The sequence below is a fragment of the Lonchura striata genome, chromosome Z (assembly GCF_050655825.1).
Source record: "Lonchura striata isolate lonStrDom1 chromosome Z, ASM5065582v1, whole genome shotgun sequence".
Lineage (NCBI taxonomy): Eukaryota > Metazoa > Chordata > Aves > Passeriformes > Estrildidae > Lonchura > Lonchura striata.
The window spans coordinates 1,364,767-1,381,138 of record NC_140740.1 but is presented as its reverse complement, the minus strand read 5'-3'; positions in this window follow the sequence as shown (position 1 = coordinate 1,381,138).

Genomic DNA, 16,372 nt, shown 5'->3' with positions numbered 1-16,372 from the left:
TTTATTTATTTATTTATTTATTTATTTATTTATTTATTTTAATGTTAAACATCAATGGCATCACTTTTTCGGAGCAGCTCCTGAATCAATCAGCATTTCAGCAGCGTTGGGTGATAGGAAAAATCATCTTCTCTGCCCTGGCTCTGAATTAACTCCTGCCCTGAGAGGCTCTGCCTCCCCCAGGGAATCACCCTTATAAATACGGAGATATTTTAAAATATTTATCCAGGGTTAGGTTCCGTTTGCTCAGTGTTCCACAAGTTGTCCAGACACACAGATTCTTGTTCCTGAGAACAAGGATCAAGCTTATAATTAAATAGCAGGAACATTACCTGCTTTTCCTACAAGGAAAAGCACAAAAACAGGAACAGGCAGGGTAAGGTGGGTGTTTTGTCAGTACAGGTTTTAAGGGATGGGATTGGAATGACTTCAAGAATAGTTTTTTGCTTCAAACACATAATCTCGACTTCATTAATAAGGGAATTAAGCTTTCTATAGGAAAATGGGTTATTCTGAGTGTAATTCACATGTAATTTGTTATTTTTTTATTATTTTAACATCATGGATTAGAGGTGTTTCTCCATTCTGAAGAAATTTTCATTTAGATCGACCAAACAAACAAACAAACAAAAATCCCAAAAATAAAAAAACAAAAACCAAAAACCACAAGCAAACAAACCAACCAAGAAAACCACAGGAAATTAAATAAATGTACAATGACTAAGGCCCACCAGAGTTATTCACCACAACCCCATTCATACTTTTATTCCCTCATTGCTCTTACACCTCCTTCCTGCAAGAGGAAGAGTACAGGATCAACGTTCCAAAAGTGGAAAAGCTGGGATTTAATGAAACCTTTGTATGCACCTAACTGGACAATATTTGGAAAAATAACCTGAAGGAACAATTGTTAAACAAGATGTTTAAAATTTCAAATGTGGGTGTAAAATGCAAGTAACATAATTCATGTAATTTATACACCCTGTACATGATCTATAGCAATGCAATCATTGCTATACTTCATATATAGAATATATAAATTACATACTATGAATTTTATGCTAAACATCATCTACTACTCCATATAAAATTATGAATTACAAATGACGTGTAAAATAAATAATGATTAATATAGAAATATAATAGCTACAAATATTGTACATGCTATATAAATGCATAGTATTATGCTGTAATATCAATCGTGTATTACTAATTAATATGCAATACATAATATGTAAACCGCAATATAAAATTAAAAAATGCATGTATTATGTTGTAATAATTACAGTCCTATATATGATACTGTATATTATACATTATGCAATATCATTATGCACGACGTATTTTATATTGTATATAATATATTATGTATTATTTGTATTATTATGTATTATGAATTTTTCAAGATACATTGTATATTATATAAGATGCATTTCTGCATCTTATATACTGGTTTGTTGTATTTAACAACAGTTGTGTTTATAAAACAACTACTGGGTTGTTATATTTAATATATAATGTATAATTTATAATAGTAGGCTTGTTTAATATAGCACAGAGGTCATAAATTCTCTAATAATCCATGGAACAAGTAATGTACTAAAAAGAGTCTAAGTTGCAACTCAGTTGCACAAGGATGAAGTGAGACCTCACAAAGATGCTAAGTTTGTGCTGAGATGTTTTCCTGAAAATTGTTATTTACAGGGAATAATGCCTTTAAATTTGAGTGTGGTTCTCTGCAGAAGAATTTCGGAAGGGCTGGGCAGTAACACGCCATCTACTCTGTAAAACCTCACCGATTAGCTGTGCTCACACAGGATTCCAAGATATTATAGCAGGGATTCCTAAAGAGCCAGGAGGCAGCTGGCTCACAAAAAAACCTCTCTGGTACTGCAGGGATCTGTGCAAGGCAGGAAATAAAGGCACTGAGGAAATAAAGGCAATTCTTTATTCCATCTTCAGCCGGGAGTTTGGCAGGGGCTGGGCGAGCCAGGGTCCTTGAGCTGGGCTCAGACAATCACAGAGTTATTTTCGGCTGGAAAAACCCCCTGAGGTCACCAGGACCAGCCACTCCACCAGCGCTGACCCACGGCCCCAGCATCCACGCACTTCTGGAGCCCTGCCAGGGACAGTGATTCCACCATTCCAATCTTCCACAGCCCTTCCATCCCTTCCTGCTGCCCACCCAAACCTCCCCTGGCACAGCCTGAGCTGTGCCCTCTCCTCCTCTCCCTGTTCCAGAGCCACAAGGTCCCCCTGATCCCCCTTTTCTCCAGGCTGAGCCCCTTCCCAGCTCCCTCAGGAACTCTCCAGCCCCTTCCCAGCTCCCTCAGGAATTCCCCATCCCCTTCCCAGCTCCCTCAGGAATTCCCCATCCCCTTCCAAACTCCCTCAGGAATTCTCCATCCCCTTCCAAACTCCCTCAGGAATTCTCCAGCCCCTTCCAAACTTCCTCAGGAATTCTCCATCCCCTTCCAAACTCCCTCAGGAATTCTCCATCCCCTTCCCAACTCCCTCAGGGATTCTCCATCCCCTTCCCAGCTCCCTCAGGAATTCTCCAGTTCCCTCAGGGATTCTCCATCCCCTTCCCAACTCCCTCAGGGATTCTCCATCCCCTTCCCAACTCCCTCAGGGATTCTCCATCCCCTTCCCAACTCCCTCAGGAATTCTCCAGCCCCTTCCAAACTTCCTCAGGAACTCTCCAGCCCCTTCCAAACTCCCTCAGGAACTCTCCAGCCCCTTCCAAACTTCCTCAGGAATTCTCCATCCCCTTCCCAGCTCCCTCAGGGATTCTCCAGCCCCTTCCCATCTCCATTCCCTTCCCTGGACACACTCCAGGCCCTCAAAATCCATGGGGATCCATCCACCATCTCCACCAAACCCCAGTCTGTGCTCTGCGTTTTTCACCTCCTGTTGCACTCTATCCCCACCACCACAGCAGGTAACTGCTGGGAGGAGGCAGATTTTACATGGAAAACTGGAACTTTTTGATGCTTTTGACCTCTCCTTAGCAGGAAAACCTTCTTTCCCTGTGCTCTACCCATCCCTCAGCCTGGCTAGCCACCAGCTCAGGGTGTCGTGGTGTGAAGCCCTGCATGGTGCAGAAAAAATCCAGCCCCAGGACAAGCCCATTCCCCAAAAACCAGTATCAAACCTCCTCCAGTTCCCATGACACGAGGCCAAGAGAAGGCGCAAAAAAAAAAGCCCAAGAAAAAAGCTAAAATAGGAGCAGACACTGATAATTCATCTCATTCTGTCCATCACTGCTGTGTCAGAAACACAGGGCAGAGCAATGTACTTTTCAAATTATGTGTCCCTGGCAGTGCTATGAAAATTGGTTAATTCTGTTTTCTATCCGGGTCAATTATTCTAGTTTGGTATTAGAAGGCAAAAGAGGAAATGATAGTCTAAATATCCTTAGTGGCAGTGGGGAAACCTGGGAAGGACGTAAGAAACCAGGAAATACAACTTGAACCTGTAATCTTTATGCAGATCACTTTTACTCTGACCAAGGATCAGACAGTTGCAATAATTTGTGTAATACCAGGGGCAAATTTGGCCTCAAAAATGCTGGAATAAACTCTTAAAGGCACATTCAAGCTGGACAGATAACAAACACACTATAAAGAAAAAATATATCTTAACTGAGGGATGGATAAAAACACATCTCCAGCACAGTTAGGATATGGTTTTTAAAAGTACACTTAAAGTATATCACTTTAAGTGTTCGGATTAACCAATTATCCCAAATTGTCAAAGGAAACCAAAGGCCTGTGTCACAGGCCTTTGGTTTCCTTTGACAGTTTGGGATGGTTGGTTAATCTGAACATAAAGTGATGAAGGCTGAAAATGAAATGCAAGAGAGAGGACAAAAAAAAAAAAAAAACAAAACAACCACAACCAAAACAAAACAAAACAAAAAAAAAAAAAAAAAACCCAATGCATGGGTGAGGCAGAAGCAAACACAGCTTCCCAGTTAGGAATGCTTGCAGAGACAGGACATTAATAGCAAAATAGGATGAAATAAATTAAAATTTTAGATAGTCCATTGCTTGCTCTACAGGCCAGCTAACAGTGGTCCAGAGCAGGTCCAGGGAGGGTGGAGGAGGAGGATGGAGGAGCACAGGGAAGAGAAAACCTCCCACGGGATCTGCACCAACCTCCAACCTGCGCCTGCTTCCTCGCAGAGCCTCTTGCCATTTTTGTGCTCTGAAATAAAACGCCCGAATAAGAGCAAAATAATCCTTGTGAAGTGTCTTGATTCCCCTTAAAGGCTTTTAGTGGGATGCGAGGCTTTCATTCTGGTTCCAGCTGTATTTTGGAGTGGAATTGTGCACTTGAATCCTTTTATTGCTGTTTTGGGGGGGTAACTCTAGTCTAGCCTGCCCTCTAGTGCTGTCCGAATCCAGATCCTGGAGTAAAAAACTTCAGAAATCCTGGAATCAGAGGGTCCAGGGTGCTGTGGGCAGCATGTTTGGATGCCTGGATGTTTTACCAGCAGCAGCCTGCCACCCTAATCAACACCTTGCCATGTCATTATTTTAAAATTATTATTATTATTATTATTATTTTTTTTTTGTTATTGTTGTTATTTTATTTTTTTATTTTTATTTTTATTTTTATTTTTATTTTTATTTTTATTTTTATTTTTATTTTTATTTTTATTTTTATTTTTTTATTTTTTTTAATTTGTTTTTTTTTTCATTATTTCTGGCATTTTCATTATTTCCATTACTATTTTCATTATTATTATTTTCATTATTTAAATACAATTTAAATTTACCTGGAATGGTAGAAAAGCAGCCTGTTAATACACGTTCATGATTAAGAGGAGCTGGCCTCTCATTTTTTTTATTAGTCCACAGTTTTACAAGCCAGCTCTCTACATAAAACCCAGATTTGGCCCCTGCTGTCATAGCACAAATGTAATTTTTCCCCCCCTGCCCTTATGTAAAGGATGCCTAAGCATTTGTGCACATCTCACACAAAATACGCGATAATTCATAATTCATCTGGAACAGGTATCAATGTAAAGGGGATTTTTATTTTCAGAATCTTGAGGTTTCAGTGCCAAGGCTGTGGGTGTAGCAGCACCCAGATCTGCAGATATGGCAGTGAGAAGAGTGACAATGACAGCAGAGAGCTGGAGGAGCAAATTTCTGATATCAGCAGACACAAACACACACATCCCTAAATTAATCAGTAAAACGTTCAAGTGGGCAGCTCAGCTGGGAAATACTTCTCTCCAAAAAAAAGCCTTGGTTTGTGAAAGCATTTACACTGAGTTATGGATATTTTTGATTTTATTATTTCCTTATCAGCACTTTAGGAAATAATTTAAATATACATATTGTTGCCAATTTCTTTCTGTTGGTCTTCTTAGTATAATAAAAAATGCAGTAAAATAATTAATTCTGTGATCAGTTTAGAAGTGGTTTCACCAGTGTTTTCATTATTTTTATATAATTTAAAGCCATATATACGTATATAGGCTACAAATCCTTTTGAAAATATAAAATGGATCCACCGCAAATAATTTGAACTAAACCCAACCTCTATGTTTGATTTTTTTAGGTAGGCTTTTGGACCATCTAAAGGAGGACAGACTGTTTCCAGTTTTTGCCAGGGAAGCAAACTAGCACACGTAGTCACTCATTCAGGGGACTCTGCCTGCTCCAGATCCTCTGTTCCAGCATCCATGACAACTTATTTCTCCTTTTTTACCAGCCAGACCAGTGAAACCCACACCGAAAACCTCCCCCTGACCTTGTTTTCCTTGAAGAAATTAAATAATTTAAAGGGGAGCTGATTGATTTCTGTCCCCCGTGCCCGTGGCAGTTGGTGGCCCCGGGGCAAGGACCTGGGCCAGGGGTCCCAGCACAGCCCCTCGTGACCCCAGACCACCCTCAGTGTCCCAGCACAGTCCCCTTGGCGGGTTCCAGGCTGCTCCCACCTGTGCAAATCCCCTAAAATGCCTTTTGGGGCAGGCAAAGTTGGGGGTAGTTTTTTTGGGATTTTTTGGGGGGGTTTCTTGTGTTTTTTGTTGGGTTTTTGGTGGTTTTTTGGGTTTTTTTTTTGTTTGTTTTTTGTTTTGGTTTGGGTTTTTTGTTTTGATTTTTTTGCTATTGTTTTTGTCTTTTGTTTTGGTGGGTTTTTGTTTGGTTGTTTTTTGGTTTTGGTTTTTTTTTTTTTTTTTTTTTGTGCATAGTCCTTTTGACTGGAATCAAAATTTTAGGAACGTTCCGTTTCAGGAGGAGGGAAGGAGCCCAGCCCCAGCCATGCAGCAGAGCAGCCTTCACTTTGGCACAGCCCTCCACCCAAAATAAAAACCTCTGCCTCTATAAAAACCCCTCCACCTCGAATTTCTCCCTCATCCAAGGGGAGGGAAAAATTCTTTGTGTGTATGTTCTCCTCCCCAGGTCTGGGGAGATGGATCTCAGCTCACCACACCTGGATTTGCACAGGAATCCTCTCCTGCCAGGCAGAGAAACACCAGGAGGAGGGAGCTCTGTGTTTCCCTGAGTGGGAATAGATTAATCACATTTTTCACCAAGGACAAACGAGCCTTCAGGATGTAGATTTCCTGAGTGCTCAGGTTGTTTCAGCTCTTCCATAGGAAACAAAAATTTCCCTTTTCCCAGTTTCACTTCGCCACGTGCAGCAGCAGCCGAGCTACAGGGCTTGGGACAGAATAGACACAATATATAATTTGGTGCTCTCACCCTCTCTGAGCAGCAAAAATAAAGATGTTTTTCATCATTATTCTGGTAAAACTTCTCCTTGAGTGTAAGGAACAGTCAGATCTTGGTGCCTTTTGGGGAAGGATTATACAAACATGGCAAATACACATAAGAGCAAATTTAATTCCCCCAGAGCTGGCACATTATTTCCTATTCCTCTTTCCTCTCAGGTGTTTCTCCACCCCGTGTTTTTAATTTTGTCTCCACTGAAATTCCCATCACCTTCATTTCAAAGCACACACACGTGTGCCAGTGAGCTTCTGAACTCTGAAGGCACTTGCAGGACAGCAGCATCTTCCTAATGCTGAAAATCCCAAATGCTTCAAGTCCCAAATGGTTGGAAATGCAATCAGCCTGCAGAACAAATTGATTCTAGCTATCACTTACTACTAATTCTGACAAAAATAAGACAAAAATCATAATTTCCCCAGCGCCAACATAGTCATCTAAAAAACTTTATTTAGGACCTCAGAGCATTGGCTGCAGCTCCACAAGAACTTTATAAATAGTGGGGTTTTTTTGGCCATAGCCTTTGACAGACACAGCTTCTTGTAAACAGATTTTTGAGGGTCAGCAAGGTACCCTTCCTTCAACACAAAATGTGGTTTCAAAGTGTAAAATTTGGGAGCTGAGTCTTTAAGCCTAAAACTGATAATAGCTCTGGAATAGCTGACAAAACTGCTGTCTTTTCCTGCCTTTTTGCAGTTCACACATCCCGTAGAGAGTATCAAGGCTGCTGACATGAGAGGTGCCCTGGAAGGTTTTCAGGGTGTGCTGCTGACTGGATCTCTCCTGCTGAGAGTGAGTGGAACATCTCTGAGACTCCTTTGGACCTTCCCTCCTTTCCAGCAGGCACTTCCAAGGCTGGCTGTCCTGCTTCTCTGCCTGTTTTCTTGAGCCTCACATCACTATTTGCATTTCTCCTGCTTTCCTCGGGCGACAGACAGATCTTCAATGGTGGAGAATAACATCAAGATCAAATCCCACATCTATGTTGCATGTCGTGTTGAAATAACCACGGGCTGATAGGAGCCTTACGAATGAACAAATGAAAATCAGCCAAAAAGACAGAAGAGATGAGGGGAAATGAATCTATTAGCATTATCTGGAAACTTAATCTTGAATTTTGGCTGCCCTCTTGTCAGGTTAATATAATCAGATAAGGCTGTGAAAATACAGATAGCAATTAGCATCTTTAACTTGGAATAAAGGAAAAAGTAATTCAATACTGGAAATATATTCAGTTTTTTCTCTATTTGTGCAGAACATGACAAAAGATTAACTATCTCCAAGGTTTCTCAGTTGCATCTGAGAGCTATTTGTAATAATGGGAGGACTGTGTATTTTATTCCTCAGAAAACAGTTATGTGATTTCTCCTGTGCTGAGTGAGGTACAGTGGTATTTCATGTGTAAGGAGTCCTTGTTTGATAGATCACAGAGCACAGCTGGCTGCAAAACTCCTTTATACCTCACATAAATCTCCATCATGGCAACTAGTGCCACAGTACTCATTTTTACATTCTTTGGGAAAAGAGGAGAGCTTTACAATGAGAACATTACATGTTCTATATATACATTTCTTTATTTCCTGCATTAAAAATCCTTACTTGCAGCTCAGGGAACCCCTTGAAGATCTGTCATTCCCGTTAATTTCACTGGCATCTCCTTGCAGATACTCTCTGCTCTGATTTGACTCCTTTTGGTTAATTTGACATACCTAAACTATTTTGTTTCCTCTCAGGCCACTGCTTTGGTGCCTCCTTGTGAAATGCCAGCTGCCACCTCCGAGGAACTGGAGCAAAGCTGTGTCAGCCTCCTCTCCCCTGGGATCTCCTGGTCAGGCTCATGGCTGGGATCAGGTCAGACAGTGTGGGAATCTGTGATATTTAAATGATCCTGAGATTGTAAAAGTCTCTGTCTGTCAGCCCCTGCCAAAGCAGAAGCCATAATTGGTCTGTGCTGTTTCCAGGTTGTTTATTCTGTTGATCTCTCACATGTTCTGCTGCCCTGCCCAGCTCTGTCCTGCAGGGCAGCGTGTGGGGCTCTGCCCTCAGTGGGATGTGACAAACATTAAATACCAGAAACTCCCTGGGCTGCATTTACAAGAACGTGCCAATATCTGTCACCTACGTTGGACACTGTGTCCCCAGCCTGAACCAACAGAAAAATGCCAACACCACAGTGAGACATGGAGGGCATGAAGAAGGAGAAAAAGGACAAGGCACACCCAATTTCCTCCAGCTTGTCCCCTTTGGACCCCTCATCTAGAATCCTAAAATTTTACTTTTGCACTCGTGCCACACTTAATTATTACTGATATCAAACACTCAGAGCTGGTAATTGATCCTGTAAGATTGAAAACTCTTTTCCATGGACAGAGATCACAGCCAGTGTCTCTGGGGGCTCTGTCCAGGGGGTTCCTGACCCCTGCCAGGGTCCCAGGGCAGCCAGAGGGAAGCCCTGGATTCCCACAGGCTCCCTGCTAAAAAATCCCTTTTTGCTTTTCATTTCTGGCAAAGCACTTCTCTGTCCATGGAAACCTGCCTCTTCTCACTCCTGGAGTGGAAGTGAGATGTTTTCCTGGCACCTGATGTTCCTGTGGCCCCACTTCCCTGCACACAGACGTGTTCATGCTGACCTGTAGGAACCATTCCTGACCCCATGTCTTCCCCATCCTTTACAAGATGATTTCCCCTCTCTCCTGCCACAAGATTCATTATTTTAAGCTGGTTTGGGGCACTGACTGTCTTCTCCTTCTTGTCCACACATGCAGTTGAAGACCCTTCCACTTATTTCTGACACTGTTACATGACAGCTGTTAATGCCTCAGCTGAGGCTCCAATTAACACCCACATTTAATTACTTTGCACAGACAAACTATAGAAAGGAGACTTTTTCAGCTGCCAGTGACAAAATTGACTTCTTCATTTATGAAGCTGTTGTTTGGATCTCCTTGTCCTCAGATCCTCTTTCTGAATTTAAAGGTTAAAAGAAAGCATTTGTTGAAGCAAGTCAAGAGGAAGTTTTTTGGGTTTTTCGGCAAATATGCCTTCAAAATTTGGATTTATCATTGATGAACCCAGTATCAGTTTTGCCTCTGTTCCACTGTGCTTTCCTGACAGAACAGTCAAGGAGCTGGATAAAGACAGGGGAATTTAATTTTAATTTTTGAAATGTTTATTTTTAGGTAAACCTCTTGGTTCAGCAGAAAGCACAGGAGTAGAAAGCAGATATCAAAAAGATCTGGAAGAACTGTACATCTTGTTCTGCTTAGTCCCTCTCTAACCTTAAAGTTCCCAGCTTCATCTGTACCTGAAAAAAATCACTGCACGTGTGGAAGGAGGTGTGATCCACGGGGGCAACCCAAGGGGATGTCACGAGATGCTGAAATCAAACTGCAGACCCAGAAAAGGTTTTTATCTGGGTCTGATAAGCAGGGCCTGGACTATCAGGATCCTAAAAGAGCATCATGACCTCGCTGGCCAGCTCCTCTGCCCCGCTGAGCAGGGCTGGCAGCAGTCACGCCTCATTCATCCACCCTGGCAAATCAAAGAGATGTGAAAAAAGGGGAGGCTTGGTGGGCAGGGAGCTGACGGGTCTCTGGTGGGCAAAAAAGCAGCATGCACAGACCAGCAGCTCCAGGAGACACTGCACTGGCACCTGCAAGAGGCTCTGATGGCCAGAGACCCTGGCACAGGATGGGCTGGGGGGTCCTGGTGCCATCCTTAGGATTTCAGCTTTTATATTTTTCAGACCCTGTACTGCTTTGGGGTGTAACTCTAAACTCCATGCACAGTGTTAGTTGCTGTCTTCACGTTTTAGTCAGACAAAACAATTCCTCTGGGCCTGAAACTCAAGGACACCCTAGAGCATCAGGCACCAAAATTATAAACAAAAGTGAACTGGCGGGGAGCAAACTTGGGGTTAATGACTTCATTACCTGGAGCTGGAATTTGAGGATTAAACCCTGAAATGAATGGACCAAATTTATAACTGTGTGCAAAACTCGTGACCACTGGGTGTACACCACCTCGGGTGAAGCCTCTCTGGAGGCTTTGTCTGCCTCCTGAAAGCCCTTTATTGAATACATTTGTTTTTATTCTCTTGTTTCTCTCTGTTTTTAGGTAAGCCCAAAAAAGGCATCAGAGGCCCTGGCACAGGAGTGATGCCCCCCTGCCCAAGCCAGCTCTGGGCAGCCACAGCATCCCCAGCATGTGCACATTTTCTCCCTGGTGCCACTGCCTGAGCTCTCCAGAGCACAGAAACCTCGTTGTACCCCTGGAGTGTGAATGTTTGGTGCAACCTTGTCCCCTCTGACTCCTCTGGTGCTGAGCCAATGAGCTGATCAAGGAGCTTCTGTGGAAATAAATTTTTATGCTGCAAGGAAAGATAGTGAAAATCTGCAATTGTAGCTCTGTCGGGGGGGTGGAAATATCTATTTTATTTGTTTGTTCCCCCTGGACAAGGCTCATTTGCTTCAACAACTTCACATTTTTAAATTCACACAATAAAATCGGAGAATCATGTAGGAAAATACCTTTAAGATCACCAAGTCCAACCCTTAACCTAACCATGTGTCCCTTAAGCAACTAAACTCCTTTCAGGCAGCATAAAAAGGTGACAAGAAAACACACAACATACAGGGCTAGGGTTTCAATGCACCCACGTGTTGAAGTCAAAATGTGAGTTAAAAACCTCAAGGGTAGTAAGTAAACTGTGGTATAAGTTGGCGGTAAAAGGAGATTTTTAGTGGCTGTGTCATCTAAGGAGCTGAGCAACAAGGGGTTGCAAGTGGGATGCAGCTGAGTCTCACAAAAAAGATTTTTTTTTTTTTTTTTTTTTTTGTGTGGATACAGGAAGAAATTTTGCCATGTCCTTAGCTCCAGCATCCAAAACCCTCTTCCAGACAACTTCAATGCAAAGATGGTTTTGGTACGGCTTTCCCACAGCCCTTGCTGCACAGAACAAAACTCAGGAAGTAATTCCTCTGAAGATTCCAGGGGCTTGCAAAGGAAAAGCTCTTTGGGTGTACTCACAAAGCCTCCTTGTAACACAAGGCGAGGGAAGCGGGTGGATGCGAAACACAGAGAGCATTTTCTCCTAGCCCCCTCTGGAACAGATGAAAAGCATAAGTGGATTAACACCTGTGCATCCCTGTCCAAAGGGGAGCAGTTATGTGAAGGTGACATTAAAACCAGTGAAGGGTTCAGCGTTGCGTTCGAGTTTCCAGAAGTGGCTGCTGGAAGACAGGAAACAATAATGTTTTAAAGAGGTCTGTGAAAGGGTCATTGTGCTGGTGTTTCTCCACATTAAATCACACATTTGTCAGTGCGCCTGTGGACCACAAGCCATCCCAAACTTTCTTACAGTTGCAGCCTGGAGTCCGCATGGTGAAAATTCAGGTCCCCAGGAGCCCACTTCACAGGATACCTTTCTTTGTTAAAACAAATATACTGTTACATATTTTTCCTTGGCAAAACAAAAGCGATTGTTGTCTCCACGAGGCCTCAGGCTCCAAGAGGTAGACGACAGCAGCCTGCTTGTAAGAGCCCTTCACCACAGCAAAGCATGAATCCATTCATCTGCAGAGTTTGGGGTGTTTTCAGCTTGGGCCATCAATGGTCCACAGTCAGTTTTGTTTCAAAATCCTTGTACACACCTTGACGTATGAAAGTGTTGGTTTGTTTTTCTCCTAGGGGAAGCTGAGCGCTGAAAACCTAACTTGCCTAAAATAATGAATTGGAAGTAAAAGTAGTCATTGAAAGGCCAAGCTCTTCTGTGAATTGGTTTTCTGTAGAGTGGGCCGGCGTACAATGCCTCATTATTTGCTTGCCTGTGCGTTCAGATGCAATGAAAAGGAAAAGAATCATCTCTCCTCAAGTCCAGTGGCTTGGCACTGAAATTGCAGGGATGAAACAAAGTGCATTCTCCCCCAAAGGCATCACTGAACCCCCATACCTTAAATACAGATGTCAATGAGCCCATGCAGACCAAACCCCTTTCTGTCTGCTCCCCTTAAAACACCTTCTGGTTTACTGACCCTATTTAGACCCTTTGGCAGTCTATAAAAAGTGCTACATGATCTTAGCTGCACTAAAACCAGTCATGGCTATACCCTATTTCACACTTACGGTGAAAAAAACCTCATTTCCTATGGAGGGATTGTCAAAGGTGCCTGAGGGCTGGATCTACAAAGTGATTTTAAGATCCTTGGCCAAATTTCCAAGCACAGCTGGCATCTACAAAGGGGCTGGATTCACAAAGGGGATTTAGGTTCAGCTTTTCAGCAGCTCACTCCTACCAGGACCTGTGGAGCTGTACCTGGGGCCCCCATGGAGCAGAGGAGGAGCTCCACAATGAGGGAAAACTCCTGGATGAGTCCAGGATGAGAAGAGTCAGAGCATCATCCTTTCCTCATGGCCTTGAGCAACCTTGAGACCAACAAGCCCAGGAACAGTGGCAGGGAAAGGCACAAAAAAAATACATTTTAATCTGTGGTTTTTTTTGTCAGAGATGCCAGAAGAAGAATCCCACGCTCTTTCCAAAGTGGAAGGTTCTCAGAGCTGGTGACACTGGAATTAAGCACTCAAACTTCCAGCTGATGGAACCCTCCCAGTCCAGGTTGTGTTTATCAATACCTCCAAATTCATCTGTTTCATGGTCAGCCAACAATCTTTCCAAACTTTATCACCTAGGTTTGAAAACTGACAAGGTAAAACTAAACAGGCCGAGTGGAAAGGAAGTATTTATTTCCATGCATTAATGAGAAGGGTAAAGATAAAATTAATTTAGCCCAGTAGGATTCAACAAGTAAATGCAAATAACATGCAACATCTTAACATCTTAACATCTGCCAAGAATTATCTGTTTTAAAAAGACTTATCATAGCTCAACAGAGTTAATTGTCCCACAGAGGAACCATTTTGAAAAAAAAAAATCAGTTTCTATTTGCCAAGGTTCCTCCTAAAATCTGTCAGAATTTTATGGGAGGCTCCTGACTTTAAAACCAGTTGCTCCAGGATGGGATTCCCCATCAAACTGGGGACCCCAAGGATAGCCAGATGTCACAGTTCACCTCAGATCCATGTCCCCCTGCAGTCCCACTGGGAACACCAGAGGGGGATTTATCTCCCTAACTTCAGTCATGAGATGGAACACAACCTTAAAGCACCTTTTTTTGCCTTCCTTAAGTATGGTGGATATCTAAGGTGATTATTCCAGACACATGAGTGCCTAATAAGGCAATGAAATGTTGAAGTGTCCTGGAGCCTTCCAGGATAATTAACTCTACATCTAGATGGTGACAGGTCAAATCATAGAATTTCCTCTATGCCTTGCGTGGAGGGGCAGTCTGGGCCAAGAGGCAAAGCTCTGAAAGAAGATTTTGGCTGAGGTAAGACTGACTAAATTATGAGGCCACTGCTGTGTGAGGGTGTGCAAAGAGGAGAGAAAAGAAATAGGAGCAAGGATGCAAGAAAGGAGGCCAGAGGAGAATGCTCAGGGGTAGCAAGGCTGTGTTGGATTTTTGGAAACATGAACAAGGTTCACAACACCAGTGCCCTGTTAAGGCAGAACTGAGCCAGATGTCATCCCACAACAGGCACCCAAAATTCTGCAGGTTTGGTACGGAACAGGGCTGTGGAAAGGCACAGATTTCTGTCAGAACAGTTACATTTCACACTTTAATCCGCAGACATTGTAAAAACAAGAGATTGGGTTTTATTCAAATCTGCTGAGTAAGTCCTATTCCAAGACATTTCCAAGAGCCACTGAGCAATATCTTATGGAAAGGTTATTACTTTTATGTGGCTTAAAGCCACGAAGAGTGGGGCAGTTTGGAAGTGTGAGAGCCTCTCAGATAGGCTTCTTCTCCCCCAGGGGATGAGTAATCAGGGTTCACATGACACCACATTTAAAGGGTCACAATTTCAAGGTGCCATATTACAACTGCACTGAAAACACACAGCTGTTTTCACCCAAAAGCTGGCTTATGGGCTTTTTGCCTATTTTCCCAGACCTGCCATTGACTGGAAGTGACTCTAAAAGAACAGTGCTGCTCTGAGGCAAACCAACCATGCAGCTGAGAAAGTTCCCCTATCTGATCAACTGAGGGGTTTTTATCAGTCAGCCAGAAAGATGTCAGCCCTGCAGGGGATGAAATGTGTGCATTAATTTCTTTCATGCTTTGTCCTTTGCTGCGCCAGGAAATGGGAGCGGCAATCAGGTCTGTGTTGGTGGATGGGCAATTCAGCTCATGTCGCATCTTGCAGCTACCAAAAGTTTAATAGATTGAACCCTGACCTGTCTTTTGACCGGGCAGCTCCAGAGCTGTCAGACACACTAAAGCTTTGCTGCACTGGTGTAGAATTTAAAAATGTTTTCTAAGGAGTCGCTTCACACAGCAATGGCGTCAGCGGCAGAGAATTAATTCAGAGAAGGAAACTCACATACCAGAACAACCCTCGTTGTTTCATCTCGTGCATCAGTCAACAATAAATCTGAGATAAAGCCACAAGAAGCATGAAGGATTGCGTGCAATCACTGGAGTGTACCCCAAGCTCCAAAAATGCCCCCTCGTTCACCTTTAACGTGAATTCCCAACCAGCCCCAGTTTGATTCTCAGCTGCTGATTTCCTTGACCTCTCAGTCACTTTGTCTCAGGCACTTTGTTTCCATTTGATGATGATGGAATTAATTTGGCGTGTGTGCTGGGATGCTTACTTACTGGTTGGAACTCCAATGGCTTGAGAAAAATCCCAGACAGCCTTGAACTTGAGCTCTCTTTTCAAGAGGCGCACAACAGAAGAGCTGGAAAAAAATATATGTAAGCAGGAGAAAACCAAATGCTAGTGACAACTGCAACTCTGCCCAGCAAAGAGAAGGTATAAATGCTCCTATAACTCAGCCCATCATTTATTTAGAGTGTACATGTCACTATAAAACAATCCCAGTGAAGGGATTTAATAATTTCTGTGAAAGGATGTGGATCTGTTTCAAAGCCATTTTCTACCACAGCTACTTCAGGATCACTTTTACATGCAGCTCTTTCTTTTTGAATTTTGCCTTCCTTCAACAGGTTGGCCAGTTCAACAGTGCAGAAAACTCAGTGTTATGTTTGGTTCTGAGTTGCAGAGTAGAGATCAGTGGAAGTTTAGGTCCTTGTTCAGAAAATACTCAAAGCTGATGTGCCCAGCTTGAGATCCTCAGTTTCCTTTCACTGCTCCCTTCAAAGACTGGACTCTGATGACCACAGAACAGCAGAGACAACGTGTGAATTGCCCAGAGCAGCTGTGGCCACCCCTGGATCCCTGGAAGTGTCCAAGGCCAGGCTGGACAGAGCATTTGGGACAGTGGGAGGTGACCCTGCCCATCAGGATACCCAGCACACTAAATGTAGGCTGGCGCTGGGATTTGACAAACAATTCATCCTCGCTTTTGCTGGTGAAACAAACAATATACCAATCACTCTGTGGCTGGCAATGAGCTGATGAAAATTTGTGTTCAACGTTTGCTGAGTGCAGCAGCAGCTCTTCAACATCTCGGGAAAAGGACACAGAACCCCAGAACCATGAAGGCTGGAAAGACCTCGAGACCATCAAGTCCAGCTGTCAACCCAGCACCATCCCCGTGC